The sequence below is a fragment of the Pleurodeles waltl genome, chromosome 6 (genome assembly GCF_031143425.1).
Source record: "Pleurodeles waltl isolate 20211129_DDA chromosome 6, aPleWal1.hap1.20221129, whole genome shotgun sequence".
NCBI lineage: Eukaryota > Metazoa > Chordata > Amphibia > Caudata > Salamandridae > Pleurodeles > Pleurodeles waltl.
The window spans coordinates 898,588,579-898,605,322 of record NC_090445.1 but is presented as its reverse complement, the minus strand read 5'-3'; the positions used below and the strand labels follow the sequence as shown (position 1 = coordinate 898,605,322).

Below are 16,744 nucleotides of genomic sequence, written 5' to 3'. Positions count from 1 at the left end.
TAGAATTCTATTGTGCTCTATATGAAATGGTGACGGGTAAATAACATCATACTCACCTTCTGTGGATGCATTCATTCCCTCTAAATGATAGACACATTGTTATTGTTGTTGCCGTTCTTATAACAAATATTTAATAGGATTTGTGTACGTTTTCCTCATTGTCATCCATCTGTGGTCCGATTGCAGCACCTGTCACTATTAAAGAGCTCACTAAAGCACTCTGAGTATTTTTAATTAATCACTATCAGACAGAGATGCGAGGTACCCAGACACTGCTCATGCTTATACAAGCACATGCACAACACAGACATTAATAAGGCAAGAAACCAGCAAAAGAGTGCACTAATAAGAGAACATGCTTGATTTCACTTTCCCACTGAAGAATACAAGTAAGAGTATAATGACCAGGCCTCACGAGACACAAAAATATAAAAAACGTAAAAAGCACGGACGCTTAAAAGATTCAGGTGTGTGGAGTAAATGGACTCAATTTCCGAGAAACACTTACTAAAGCAACCCATCTCAGGATGGCGAACAGGTTTTCTGAAGCATTTCAGATCTTTTGAATCTCTTCCATATTTTTTCACACATAAAATGCTGGCGACCCCACTTTTGTTCAACAAGCCAATGGAAACGGATGTCCTGGTGCCCCATTTAAGAGAATGAAGAAAACATACAGAAAACTGATTCCAACTAGGTTGGTTCTCATAATGACTTACGAGAATATTTCCATCAGAAATCTGGATTCTATGAAAGATTGGAATGTCTTGCAACCGCTATTTTTATACCAGTTATACTAATGTTTGAGCTCTGAAGAATTAATCATCAGAAACTAGAAGGTAAATCAGACAACACAATGAATTATGCATTTCTGCAGCACAAGTATAGTACATCTTACCCCTAATTAGACCACAAAGTGCTCCAATTGTCATTGGTACAGGTGTGCCCATTTGGAGGCATTTGGTTGGAAGATTATTTTATGTAGAAAGACCTCCATGTGAGATGTTGGTTGGTGTGTGCAGGGGATGCTCCATACATCGTGTGGAGCATATCACACTAAAATTTGCATTATGTGATATAAAGAAGGAGAGAGGACATGCAGCAATGTAAAACCTCTAACCAATTTGTGTGGGCCGTAGATAGAGACTTTCGCTCCTAGGGAATGGACTGGCCAAGTCTTTAATGTTTTCCAGAGTTTAAGGCGGTCGTAAATACTCCTTAAATAGTAGTAGTAATTTAATTCCAGCATTTGTCTTTCTGAACAGAGAAGGAAGCTCCTCCAGCTCGAGTTTTTCTGATATCAATAATTAAGCACAGTTTCGTCCCAGCGATATTGCTTTGTGTTTACTGTGAAGCTTTCTTGGAAGAAAGAGTGAACCTGTCACGTGGATTGCTCATTCAGCTATACAGATTGCTTTAGAGGTTAACCAGCTAGCTTCCGGCAACCTATAAAGGAAAAAGGGCCAGGTGTGTGGTGAGTCTGCCCTGGTTCGATAAGCAGCTACCTCAGAGATGCATTTTGAATTCTGCACAAGTTCCTCTCTATTAAAACAGGATGCTCTCATCTTGGACCGTTGGTGCAGCCAAGGAAGGAGAGTATACTTTCAAATTAGCTGGATTAGGGTAATCAGACACATGCAATGGTACTAAATTAACAAAGCGTCTGTACACAGCTTCAAACATCTACTTGGCTTCATTTATGCGAACAGTTCTGGAGCACTCAAACCAAGAGAAAAAGGCTTAGTGCATTTAAAGGATTTAGAGAGCACTTATGGTGCATGTTATGACAAGAGAAATATTGATTTGTCGCTGTCTACAATTTAGGTGACTATCAGTGAATTAACACATTTTCTACATGTTAAATTCATCTTTATACACTTATGGAGAAGGAGTCTTTGGGACAAGTTTAGTCACCTCAAGGAAACGGCATGGCAAACGAAAACTGCCAGGATAGTATAACCTGGTCACATGTAAAACAGCAACGAATCGTTAACCCACCAAGTTATCTTTTCAAATCAGCTGTCATGAAACAGAATCAATGTACCTGAGCATTAATACGATATGGGCTCTATCAAGGCATTCCACTTGCCAGATCATTTTGAAAATCCTTGTATATGATAATAGCACTGTGACCCAAGTTAATATTTAGCAACCTTTTATCAAATGGAGAGCATGGTGCTGTACCAATAAACCACATCTCTTATATGAATATCATTCAATCAGCCAATCATTTTAGGATTATTAAAATGATATTTCATAACATACAGCAGTATTATCAACTTGAAGTATTCTGAAGATTACTTGCTGGTATATACATTTAATTCCTGTTACACAATGACACATCTACAGATAGACAGATTTTAGAGAGGCTTTCACAACTGTTAATCCAGAATATTTTTATGGAATAAAAGGTGTGCCGAATCTTTATGTATTAATCAACTTCAGCAAATTAGTGACTTAATGCTAAAATGATACCTTCTTCAAGTTCATTATAGGGTCTTTCCCTTTCACACTTAGAAGCTAGAGGCTGTCAACATTTAATTGTGTCAAAGAAATAAAATACTTTCTGGCTAAAGACAAAACTGCCTTGACTGACTGTTTAAAGTAAGAAAGTGCCTATATTTGTGTGGCCCCTATTAGAATTTACCCTTTCTGCAAGGTCATTACCGGAGTTTTGCACCCTCTTGTTTTCTGAACCCATAAGTGTTGGCTTTTAGGACTCTGCTCACTTTATCACTGCTAACCAGTGCTAAAGCGTTTAAGCTCTTACTTTAAAACACAGTAGAATTGTCTTACACCAAATGGGCATATTTAATTTACTTGTAAGTCAATAGTAAAATGATACTACGTGTACCCAGGGCCTGTAAATTAAATGTTACTAGTGGGCCTAAAGCACTGTTTGTGTCACCCACTTAAGTAGCCCTTTAAACATGTCACAGGCCTCCCATTGCAACCTCTGTGCAGTTTTAAACTGCCTTTTTGACCTGGCAAAACAATCCTTTTGCCAGGCTCATATCTTCTTTTTTTAAAACATACAAGTCACACCCCTAAGGTAGCCCTGAACAGCCCAGAAGGCAGGGGGCATTGTATTAAAAAGTACAAAATGTACTTTTAAGTTTTACATATCCTGGTAGTGAAAAACTCATGAATTCATTTTTCACTACAGTAAGGCCTACCTCTCACATAGTATAAAATTAGCTTACCTTATTACTTTTAATAAGTGATAGTTTCGAATTGGGAGCAGATAGATAGTTTGAGTTTGGTGCCTAAAGAATTGTAATTAAAATTCCTCTGTAATGGCAAAGTCGAACTTTTAACCAAAATTCTGAAAAAGTAACTTTTAGAAAGTTGGTATTTTCTTGTCCTAACCATTTGGTGCCTGCGGCCTGATCCTGGGTCACATGACTAGGTGTAGTTGGAAGTTGTTTTCTGTATATTGCTCTCATATAGTAGACAAAGAGAAGATGGCTGTTGGCAGGATGTGCCACTCTGAGTTAACGAGGAGGAAAAGCAGTCCCCTACTACACTTGCACATCTCCAAGGCTCTGCCTGAGCGCTCTCACAAAAGGGTTTGACACTGATCTTTTGTGAACCCAGACAGGGAGGAAGGGGATGCCTGACACATGGGTGGGGGGCTCTGGTAGTTTCCTCCACTTCAAAGTGGGCACCAAGAATAAATGCTGGACCCTTAGGCCCGAATCTCTGTACAATTCATGACCTGTTGACTCTGCCAGAAAGAAGGTCTGCTGTGCTATTGAAAGGACTGACACTCTGCTGTACTGCTGCTCATAGGAACTGTTGCCCGCCTTCCCTTTTGCCTGGGTGAGAATGACTTGACCTGCATCTCTGAACCCAGGACTCCAGAGTGACTACAAGGGCAAATTGACTGGCCTCCTGATTAGAAGCTTCGGAGACATGACAAGAGTCCAACAGCCTTGAACCCAGCACCTGGACTCTGCCATTTGTGAATCCTGCCCTCCCTAGTGGTGTAATCGCAGGCCTAAGTGGGCCCCTGTAGCTGGACTGCACTCCATCACAGTCGGCCAAAACTTGTGACTTGGTGCTTTTTCAGCAAAATTTTCACTAAAATCCTAAAAATTGCTTATCTCCGGTGCTACTGATTGGATTTTTCTCTGTTTGGTCTTGTTTCATTTATTAAAATCTACTCTATTCTTTAAATTGGTGTGGAATTTTTCTTGTCTTTTCACTTTATTACTGTTTGAAGTGGTGCATAAATAGTTTACACATTGCCTCTAGGATGAGCCTGACTGCTCTGTGACAAGCTCTCACAGGGTTTGAGCATAGGTTAATTTGGGGTTTGCTTGTGACTTTACCCTGACAATGATTGTGGTTGCTGCTTAAGTAGGGTTTCACACTCTCAAACAGTAACCCAATTTCTTGCCGACGCTCCCACTTATTTTTGAATCCATGTACTAACATGTTACTTCTAGGTAATATGAAACTCCTAGACAGTGTACACTAGGCAGTCGTATGGATTAGAGTCTCTTTCCGTAATGTGCACGCCCGCTCCACCTCACCTCGCTGAGCTCCAGCTTCTAACTCTGTAACCAAAGTTTTTCAATCAGGAAGATCAGGGAAACCCAGGCAACTCAGGGGCACTCGATGCCAGGAGTGCTTTCTCCAATGTGAGTTGCTGGTGATGGGCTCCCAGGCTGGGAAGAAGCTGCAAGGGAGTTCTAGTGCGATAGGAAGGCCCTCGACTGGGCCCCGCTCAGCAGCATTAGCACAAGTCTTGGTGAGTGGTGCTAGCGCAGGAGTTTTAATAAACGTATTAATTAATATTCATGTATTTGAGTAATGGGTTTGTGTAAAAAATAATAATAATCTAGAGAAAAAAAATGCACTCATTTGAAAATGTGCCCATGTGAGGTGGCTGCCACTGTTCACAAAGTATACTTATTAATGCTTCATTAAATAAAAATGATGAGCTTATGTTTGAAAATGTAGTAATACACCATATTTATGCATTATGTATTACTTTAATTAATTAAAAGTATTAACTTAGCTGAGGTTTTGACCTAGCTGCACAGCCTCATGTCAAGCTGTATTTCTAAACATTTAATAACATGTCTGTGTAAAGAGCTGAATTGTGCATTTCCATTGTGCTGACCTAATGCAGTCATAACTGAAGTCTTTTTCCATCAGAACCGCTTATTTGATGATGCTGTTCCTGCTAGGTGTAACAATGTAATCGAAACATGTGTTAGACTGACTTTCTAGGTTCATAACAATGGAGATACTAACTGGAGTATAAGCTGCAACAATATTGTTACCTGGTGAGCCAGATGGATGAGGACATTAAATGAAGATCCAATCATAAACACACAGACCATGATCTTGTAAAAACTGCCAATCTGAACTAATAATTTTGTTGGATAAAGTAAAAAAAGACGTACGATCCCCCAACCAATGGGGAATTGGGAAGTAAATTCTAGAGATCTAACTTAATGGGACTGCACCGAAGGATGACAGCGATTTTGGCCATTTAGTTCTGGACTGAAAGGTTGTTGACTTATTGAGAGTTTTGAGATACTTAACTTAAATGCTAAAGACTCTGCCATGTTCCTGAACTTGATGCTGAGACCAGATGGCCGGCTGAATAACTGATGCCCTGACGACAAAGACTGTTACCGCATGCTGATCCATTCTGTGGATAGGTAGTATAGTTTAATGATGTTTGAGATTAATGCACAATTTTCTTTCTAGGTACCAACCGCATTATTTTTATAGAGCCATAACTAAATGCTTTCAAGTTTGTGTGTCTAAATTCTTTTGCATGAAGCCCAACATGCAAATTCTAATCTGTGCTTAGATAGAAACTACACTCATAAAATCATCCTTTTGAATAATGTTTGATGCTTTATTTTGCTGAACCTAAATGTATGTGATAACATTTGAACAACTGTTCTTGCTGTTGAATTGCACTGTAGCTCTAGAATGTGTAATAGTACAAGCTTTGATTAGATTACGTTTCTTTCACAGGTTTGGCCAGATAGTGCTGTTCTTGTGTGTTTATCATTTGATATTGAGACTGACGTACATGACCTTAGCATTGTTGATATAGGGAAATAAACGTTCTAAATTTAGATAAAGGTGTGGTTATTCAAGACTGAGAGGTCATGGTGTTTGACAATTACTGACTCCTATTGATTATTGTTATTGTCATTGATTATTTATCTGCCTATCCTGGTCCTATGGTGCGAACATTTTAATTATGAGTCAAAAGATTCATCAATCTATTTGCGTCCCCTTGTAAGTTTACTTACCAAGGTTAGGTGGGTCAACGGTGGAGCCCAGGAGATTAAGAATAGATTTTAGGTCTCCAAGGCCAATCTGTTAAGGATGCAAGTCTCCAGCCGGGCTCTGAGCCAAAAGTTGGAAGAGGTAATTGAGCAGACTAGAGTGTTGGAAGAAGAGGTCAACCAGGCTAAGAAGGACATAAAGGACAGAGCAACAGGTATTAATGCGCTGGTAAAGCAAAACCAATGTTTGAGAGGGGATCTGGAATATAGAGAGCCACTCTCGGAGAAACAATCTATGAGTCCTCAATGTTTCAGAGGCAGAGGACGACGGGGACAGTAATAGCTTCATCATAACTTTCCTAAGAGACACGGTCCTTAAAGACCGGCCTGACATTAATCTTGAGTGGGAGATTCAGAGAACACACAGAGATTCATTTAAAAGAAAACTAAAGTGTCAAAAGCTCCAGAAGATTCTGGTAAACTTGTTGCCTTATGTGGTGAAAGAGCTTATTCTAGGCATTGCATTGAAGAGTGGCCCTTTACCAGTAAGGGTTACACCTTTAGTATAAAGTCTGACATTTGTACAGCTACTGACCAGACCAGTGGGAGATAACCAGGGAAATGGAGGAACTTCATAAACTGGGTGCCAAGGCGCAATTAAAATTCCCTGCAATGCTTTGTATCATGTGGAACAATCAAATGTATAATTATTTCACTCCAGAAGATGTTGATCTTTTGATTGAGTCTATTGAAAGGGACATAAACTTCTGAGAGAGGTCGATGATGTTCCACTATTGTGGGTTCTGTGTAGCGTAGGGAGACGGTGGGTCAGGCGGGGGTGGTTGCACTTTTTCTTCTGTCAGGCATTCATATGGCATACAAAATGCTAATTAGCAATGGGAGGTTTTCCCAGGGTGGGGATCAAATTAGGGCACCGGGTGGGAGCACTGGGAAACAAATCCACAAAAATCTTTGTAGTCTTCATGGTCCCCATATTATCTCAAAATACCCATAGTATGGGGCATAAATTGTACTATCAGGAGAGGTATTGGCTCCTCGAATATTGGAATTAAATGAGGGCAGGCAGACAGTTGCAGTTTTTACACTGGAATGTAAATGGTCTCAAGTCTAAAGGGAGGCAGAGATTGGTGCTCCAGTACCTTGAAGATAATATGGCTCACATTAGGATCTTACAAGAGACCCATCTGATGTCGATCAAGTGTAGAGCCCTTTTCCTAAAACAAAAGTGAGAAGTGAACTATACAGCCTCCGATCTTGAAGAATTTTCTAAAGGGGTTGCAGTTCTTTTCAGGAAAGGAGCCGGGTCGAGTTGCGGAATTCTAAAACCGATAACTCAGGTATGCGGGTCATGTGTGTGGGCTTTTACAACCCTAATGCCAATGATGCATCCTACCTCTCAATCCTGGAGTAAAACATTCTCGAATTCCAATTACTGGTTGTTGTGGGGTGTGACTTTAACACCCAGATTCGGAGTAATCTTGATGGCTCAACTAAAAGAGGTTGTATCTATACACCTAAGACTAGGCAGGCTTTAAAAAGCATGTTACAGGACCAGGGGCTGGTGGATGTGTGGTATGGCCACTTCTGTAGGCTTGATTACTTTCTCATTGCTAATACTGCTGTAGAGAGGGTTAAAGAAGTTAAGCGTTTGCCAGGACACATCTCTGATCATTCAGCCGTGACTACGCTGCTTGAGTGTCTTGCTCAAGAGGGGAATTTTAGGTGAACGGTCAATCATGCCCTTTTCCTAGATGCAGGAATTGGACAGATCCAGGAAAAAGCTAGTGGCAATATCTTTTCAGATAGTATATGATCGGGCCCTCTTGCCACAGTTTGAGACACCTTTAAAGCTGTTATACAAGGGGTACTGAGGACTCAAGCATCCTTTAAGATTAAATTTGCTAAAGAAGAACTTATCTCCTTAGAGCAAGAAATCGTGGCATTGGATACCACCTTACAGACACAGAACCCTCTAATAGGCAGAGATCAAGTACTGAAGAGGTTGGAAGACGTGCAGCTGAATTATAGAATTAAGCTATATAACAAGTGTATAGAGAAGTGGCAGGCCAAGAGGTTGAATCTATTTGAGTATAGGGGAGGTGTGGGACACTACTGGCACTGAAGACAAGATTGGAGCAGTCTAGGAACAATATTAAGGAGCTGGTAATTAACTGCAGGGGAGATATTTCCAGTAAGGCAGGGGTAATACAGGATCATCTGGTTGCCTTACAGGTCTCTATACGGAGGAGGTCCAGGCAGATTTAAATAATAGGAAATGGTTGAGAGATAGGGATCTCCCCAAGCTTACAGATGTGGGAAAAGACTCCCTTTTGGCTCAGATCACAAGACTGAAATTTGGGGGCACCTGAAATGAGCTAGGAACTGAAAGGTAGCAGGCCCAGATTTTATTCCCTCTAAACTTTATAAGCTATTGAAGGAGGTAATAATATCAGTTTGGGTAGCATTGTTCGTTCAATTCTATCTATTTGAAAAATGCCAGGATTCCAGATTTGTGAAAAAAAGCCACCTTGGTGCTAATTTTGAAACCTGTCAAGGACCCTAAGAAGGCAAATTCATACTGGCCAATTTCATTTTTACATGTCGATTATAAGGTATCCTCTAGTATCCTTGCCAGTAGATTGGCCAATCCAGCCAGTCAGTTACTTCATCTTGATCAGAAGGGCTTCATTCCTAAATTGGCTCAACTGATCTTGATTCTATCTATGCGGATCCCTAGGTGGTTGTAAAGACAGACGCTGTCAAGGCCTTCAACTGAATCTGTTGGGCAGATCTCTGGGAGGATTTATCAGCATTAGATTTTAGTCCAACTTTTATCTTGCTCCCCAGAGATTATATGGAAATTTATCGGCCAGGATTATATTTAATGGGTCCCCGTCTAAGAGCTTTTGGATTGTTAGAGGTACGAGGCAAGGTTGCCCCCTTTTTCCTCTTTTGTTTGACATTTATATCAAACCATTTGCTCAGCTACTTAGGAGGGATCAACAGTTAAATCCCCTTTACGTAGCAGGGTTTTAGAATAAAATATTGCTGTATGTCGACGATTATATAAACTACGTGTCAGACCTGGCTAAGACCATCCCAGGAGTAGAAGCACTAGGTGAGGAGTTTGGGTCCTTATCAGGACACGCTATCCACTGAGAATAGTCAGTGATCATGTGCTGGAATATAACTGATTGGGATAGGGAGGTAAAGGCTGAGATTAAATATCTGGGCCTCTCTATAGTGCATCCCCTGGAGGCAATTACACCATGTCTTAAGGAAAGTGGCTAAGGATATTGATCTACTGCTTGCCAGGTGGAGAAATCCCCATTGAGAACATATGGCCAGGTAAAATAAATTAAATCTTGATACTCCCTAATTTGTCATATCTTTTCAAGTGTATTACACTTCCTTTCCCTAAAACTGTCATTGCTAGACTACAGGAGAAGAAACCTTTTATTTGGGCTTCTGGTGCTATTAGCCTCTCCTGCAAAAAAGTTGAGGGGTAGATTGGAAAATGAGGTTTTGCACTGCATGATCTGAGGCTTTATTGTGAGTTTTTCCATTTTAAGAATTGCAGGATGTTGCTAGGGACCCCGGATAGCTCAACTAGTGGCAGGATTCTAGCAGTAATGACTAAGGAGCTGGAAACCACTGTTTTACTTACAAAAGATTGGGGCCCAAAAATATATATTTTAAATCCGCTTAAGTGTTTTGAGGGGTGCACTTAGTCTTTGATATAGAGCCAGGAAGACCTTGGGCTTCAATTAATACTCCTATTTTTCACCTATCTGGGACTCCCTGGGCGCCCCAGAGTGTCTTTTAAATAGCTTAAGCTATCCTTTGATAAATGCCAGTATAATAACCTGGGGGCATTGTTAACTCCACAGGGCTTGTTAAACTGGGAGGCACTTAAGATTAGGACTGACGGTCTTCTATCAAGAATTAAATATGTGCAGCTTACGTCCTGGTATGGAAGCAGGAAACAGGAAGTCAGCGGTGTATCGGAGGTTGTATCAAGACTGCAGGATGTGCAGACTATCAAAAAAAGAGGTCTCCATATGGTATTGGTCTGGAAATGAGACGATGCCTGGGCCAGAGCTACTGCACCTGTGGCAAGTATCCTTACAGTTACTCTCATTATACAGTTAAGCTTGAAAACTTAAACAGGAACCATTTATTTACCCTCAACAGGATATTTTGGACCCCTCAAAGAATTGCAAGTTGTGTAAAAAAAAAGAAAAAAACAGACTCCTGGATGCAGAAGATGTAGCTTCCCTGAAACGAATGATGAGCACATGTTTTTTACTTGCTCTTTGATCTACAGCTTCTGGAAGACTGTGAGTAACACCATTACTGACATTTTGACAGCCTCAATCAACGGAACCTCTAAGGTTGTCTTGCTCTGAGTTGATACTGTATCATAGAACCTTCTTGATAGATTCCATACATGTCTGTTATTAAATCTGTTGCTCCTTGCTAGAAGGGAGATTTGCAAAAACTGGTTAAGTCCATCACCTCCCTCCCCTCAGGTATGGTTGATGTCCTCCCATCAGACTTGTAGGTTCGATCTAGAGAGTGTCCCAGGCAGGACAGATAATATTTGGAATGGGGTGTTGGCTCCATGAATCGAGTAGTCCTATGATTACATCAAGGCAACAATATGATCTGGGTCTTATAGCCGGTTTTACTTGGTGGGCCCAAGTATGCACCAGGCTTGTGGCCAGTTCCATCACTGTTTAACCTGAGATTGAAGTAGTTTCGGTGCTATGAAGACACAAAAAAAGAAAAGACCTGCTAGACAGTCCCCACTGCATGCTGTCTGACTACTAAACATGATGATAGACTGGCTAACCTCAATTGAGTTGTCTACATTTTGGATAAGACAGCCATTCACTAGAGCCTAAATAGTATAAGGTGTCACATATGGGCTGCAGTGCAGATTTAAACCATCAAGTTAAGAGACTGTAAAATCACACCTTTTTGCCGGTCATTGCAACCCTAATGTTCGGTGAATACAATTGCAGCCAACATGTCAAAGAAGTCATTTTGGCCCTGTACAAAAGTCTACTTTTGGCACTAGTAATTCTTTAAAGCCCACCAAGCATAGGTGCAAAATGTCCAAAGATAGGACACTGAATTTTTAGACTGAGGTGCCTCTGCAGTGAAAGGGTCCTAACGTTTCATTCTGTAAGCCCGAGTAAATGTTTACTGTAATGAAAGCTATTTATGCATGCATGTATGTATGTGGTATTTTTAGAACTAGCCAAAAGGCAAAGGAGCGCTGTACAGGTAAATGTCATATTTACTTAATATCTTCTTAGGAAATAACTAGGGAGATCACACATACACCACTGTAATCGAAAAATGTAATTCATGAACAAGTGCTTTTATTATATCTGGTGCAAGGTTGTATTTATAAAAAAATGTTTTTTCGGTATAATACAGTAATACATTAACCAGGAGGTTTAGCATGCTGGCTGAGAGGGTCTAATTCTAGCCACCTACTTTGACTTACCTAGGACTGTGAGAGACATGCATGGACAGAAAGATATATTCTGAACATGATTCAGTCCTGACCTTTTGCATGCATTTGAAGAAAGTCAGGCATTAATTGTCTTACTCAAAAATAAGAGCCTGTCTTCTGAGAAAGGCCTAGGCAGCAATTCTCTGTGATAAGACCCCCTTCACCATCATACTTCTTACCTCTCATTTGTGTGTATATTGTACTTTTTAATAGGAAACGAGGCTCCTCTTTAAAAATAGTTTTTTCTTTTTTCAAATGTTTCACCAAGAGTCTGCAGTGGTCGGCTGCACCACTATCTACTCCCCAGAAACTATTAATTTTGAAGTCGCACCAGCAAGGTGAGTACTCTAGATCACACATAGTACTGGTCGTTGTCAAGGGGGAGATTCCAAATTGGCCAGTGAATGAACATATCGGATAGGTGGAGAAATCTGAGGAATTCTTGAATTACAGGCGTGTTATTGATGTCTGGGCTTTTAACATACAATGTGATGCTATCTTCGAATAGGGATAACAGAGTGTGCCAACAGAGGAAACTTAGCCCACCCTCAGCATATTGATGTCGGAGCCTGACTGCCAGTGGCTCCATAGCCATCGCAAAGGGGGATAGGCGGTAGTAGGAATCCTAATTGTGTTTCCCGATCTATCATCAGAGGTGCTGATACAGGCCATTTTGCTTTATACTCGTTGTGGCAGCATGGCACAAAGCCTCACCCATCTCACAAATGATGTGCCACAACCCCCTCAGGTCAGGAGGTTAAAACTATGTTCCAATCAAGTGAATTGAAGGCTCTTTACCACACCCAGGAAGACTGCCACATCTTTAAGCATGGAGTCCAACTCATGCAGCAAGTGTGTGAAGATTGTGAGACATGGATTACCTGGGTAGGAATCAGACTAGTCGGGTTGACTATTAGGGGAAGTAATGGTACCAATCTGTGAACCAAGATTTTGTGCTTGAGATCTCTTAAGGATAATGAGTGGTATGAATCAAATTTATGCACAGGTTTTTGGGTTTCAACAGCATGAACACAAAGGGGGTAGAGCAGGAGCTTTCCCTTCTAGTACAACTCTTCATACATGTTAACAGATATAGGGCTAATAATATGTGCATATTCTTTGTAAAATTGGACCACAAGTCCATCTGAGCCTGGGACTTTGCTACTGGGGAGGCTCTTGAGCACCTGCCCTTGCTCTTCTACTATTACTGAAGTGTCAAACTATTGTGATGCGACAAGTCATGCTAATGCTCTAGTGACTTGTGCATGCTATCAAGGGATGAATTTCCCCCTCCCACTCAAAAAACTCAACTCTTCAGAGAAGTGAATATAACCCTTCCCTCTCCCAAAGAAAACCAATACCAACAGACTAGTGCTGTAAGATTACCACCTGTGGGGATCTCTTGCTGAGGTGCTGTAAGAACAGGTTACTGTGGGGGGGGGGGGGAAATGTGCTGTGGAAAACAGTCTTCACTGCTTCTAGATGGTGGCCTGAAGGTACCAGCACTAAAGATCTGCCATTGTCACTTGACTGCATAGTGCGCTCCAGCCCTACCTGGAACCAAAGAACGCTAAGCAACGCCAAGGGGTACTGAGTTCATGCGATAGGTCTTTAAATGAGGTCTATCCTGTTGTAGTCAGGCTTTAGTGGCATGCATTTATGGCATCCAGGAAGGCATTGTAAGGGACGCTCTGCTTGCAGGGCGACCTCAAAAAGATTGTAAATTTGCAAGCGTCTTGTTAGTCTGAATTGCTAAGGTGCCTCAAAGGTTCAGGTGTGTTCTCACCTTCCTGCTCAGTGGACTTCTTCAGGTGGTTGCGAGCAAACCTACTGCCAGTCTGAAGTCTGCAAAGCTATGCGGCTTGCAGTTCATCATGATGCACAGTTTATCAAGGTAAAGGAGAACATCCTGATTCCTGCAGAGGTCTCTCTGCCATTAGAATCTGTTAGCACACTACTTGCACCTTTAGAGCGAAATCTGGGTATAATGACATGATGGTACCTCCATTTTTCGATTCTCATTTGTCCCAGGCCAAACCAAAGATCAAGGTGCGGCGTTAGAAGTTCAGCAATCATGTTTTGATTGGGGAGGCAGATACACCGAACAAGGTTTTGGCCTGAAGCATCTATGGACCCTATAAACAGAGAACATGGTTGTAAATTTGTCGTTGGGGAAAAGTAATTTTAGCATATCTTTAATGTGGTCCTCCATCCTTCCCATGTTTGTAAATTCTGGGATCCCTACAATATTATTACAACAAGGTCAGGCCTTCCGGCCCCCGTTTTAAGCGTTGATAACTTCCAGCATATTTTACCTATGAAGTTTCTCAGAAGGGCATTTGTACAGAATATCGTAAACAAAAATATTGTGGAGCAAAATATTAGGTCAAGAATACCTAGGAGAAAAATACTGTGAATGTTAGTTTCTCAAGGTAAGCAAAGCTTTACTACATACAACTCCACATATATGTACCTTGATGATTTATATTGTCTAGATACGTAGATGTGGAGTTAAGAATAGTAAACCTATACTTACCTATTTGCACTTATCTTCTTGATATTTTGGGCTTTGACATTTTTGCGTTATATTCTGTCACACAATATTTTTGGTTCTGATATTCTGTCAGTGATCCTCTCGGAGTCCTGGGCATTGGAGAAGCACTGTTCTATCTGTCCTATGTGCCTGTGATTTTGCCCAGCCAGTCCAACAACATGAATATTTTTTCAAAGGTGCATTTCATTTCCAGCATGAGGAGCCTCATATCAGGTTCATCATTTAGTACAGACAAATGCAAGGGTACAGCTTGCTCTGTGGCTTGATCATGTGTTAAGGTCTTGTCAGTGTGCTTAGACTCAGATAGCTGCTTGGATTGCTTTCCATCCGTTTTCACCATGTTTTGCCCTTGATGGTGAATTTGGTGTATGAACTCAACTCAATTTGCTTTTGTGGGTCCGGGCCCCATGTAATCTGACACTGCCTGTAGGAGGCCAAAAAGGGGCAGCTAGGGATGAGCAAACTCCAGGAGTCAGTCCTGTATTACCTTTGTATCACCATGGCGGCATCAACAGACAGGAAGAGCTGAAACAGACTGTACTTTGCCTGTTGCATGTCTGGGGGCCATGAGGGTCGGACACGCTGCTTCACTATTATAGTGAATAGTTAGTTCCAGGCTTGTGGCTTTGGCCAGCCCAGTGGTGCTCTAGCTAGCGCTGGTCCAATCCATGCCAGTCTTGGCACAATATCAGTGTTTGGTCAGGGTAGAAGATACCCTTGCTAGTTTATGCCCCAAAGAAGGGAACACTGCTGCAAACCCAGTGGTGCCACTGCACGTCACTGCACCCGGTTGAGGATTCGGTCTTACTCTGCTCTCATGGCAGGAGGAACAGGTCGAGCCCCTTTCTCCTCCTCCCTTTCAGCACAGACATGCAGACCCCATCCTCTGGCCCACTCTAACAGCTTACAGTGCTACTTTTTTGCGTACCTCCAGGCGGGACCACAATCATTGCTGTACTGTCCATCTCTGTGGTCTGGATCGTCCTCGTACAGCCTTCTCTGCCTCTCGCTGCTCATTCAGACCTATGCCAGCCGCGAACTCCTCCAGCTGTGAACTCACACCTCAGCCCTACCTCACAGCAAGTTCATCATCACCACAGCCACAGACCCACCTTGGGACTGGCTCTCGGTGCCTCATTTTGTTTGCTGCTATCAGCCCCAACACATTCTAAGTTTTGACGCAGCAGGTGATGGGTCTACCAACAGACCTGTGACTCACTCTCCATATGCAGGGAAGTGTGGCTGACAAGCACATGCTCTGCAGGCCCAGCCGCCTGTCTCTCAATGGCGGCCTGTCAGCTACAGCTATTCTTTATTTTTTGGTAGATCTGTGTCTGGCTGATTCAGTTATGTCCCAGCAGTGCTAGGCTGCAGGCAAACAGCTTCCTTGACAAAGACTGATGGCGGATGGACTTTCCAATCTCAGAGAGCCTCACTGGTGTGTGGCCACTTTGTAGCTGCACTCTCCGGTCCCTCCTCCCCTGAAGCATTTAGCTCAATTAATGAAGGGGAAGTGGTCCAAAAGGAACCCCTTCCCTTTTGCAAATGAGTAACCACTGGAACTTGAGGGTCGGTAACTTTTCAATGGTTTGATATCAGAAGCAGGGTGACAAACCATGGGTAGATCTGATAACAATTTGGTACCTGTATGGCACACTTAAACCCTCTCCTATACTTATCTGGTGTCCAGTCGCACACCCATTTGAGGAATTGGAAAACCTTTATTGACTTCTCAACTGGGTTTTGTACATGGTCAATAACATTTTTGCGGTCGCAAAGTCTCTAAAGAGTTTGCAAATCCTAAAATGTTTTGTATATCAGTCTTTAGATTACAAATTCAGTGGGGCCCTTCCCCAAAATTAATAATTTATAATCTCACAATAGCCGCACAATAGATATGTAATGTTTGTAGACTGAAATTTGTTAAAAGGCCCCTTTAGTTTTATTTTCGGTAAAATAAAAAAAACTATCATAAAGAAAACTGTAGCAGCAATATTAAAGTGCATGACCCTGTTACTCTGAGGAAGGAAATGGTATTAATGGGCAATGGGCCTGTTTAACTGTACACCTGCGTGAAAGTGCAAATGAGATGAACTATCCTTGATGCAAAGTAGCAGGGGGATTTAAATCAATGCTTAATTTGTGCTTGTTGTTTCCGGTGCAGAGCACCGGCACTTATTTTTGCGTGCCGGCTCTTATTTTTCAATCTCAAGTATTTGCTGTGAGTAAAAGACACATATGGGAAAAACAAAGGAAGAGAAAAACGAAAAAGAGTCACAATGGGAGAAAGCAGAGAGCTGCGTGAGTGAGCTGAAGGGACAGGGAGCGGCTTTAAATTGATTGAAGAGACCCGAGATGGCTGCAGGATTCGTCTGCCTC

The 16,744-nt window shown here is 41.7% G+C and overlaps 1 protein-coding gene across 1 annotated transcript in view; it reads right to left on the bottom strand.

The window, feature by feature from the left end:
- The window catches only part of DOCK1 (dedicator of cytokinesis 1), a 1,072,828-nt gene that overhangs the window by 80,540 nt on the left and 975,544 nt on the right, over positions 1 to 16,744 (bottom strand). The window lies entirely within an intron of this gene.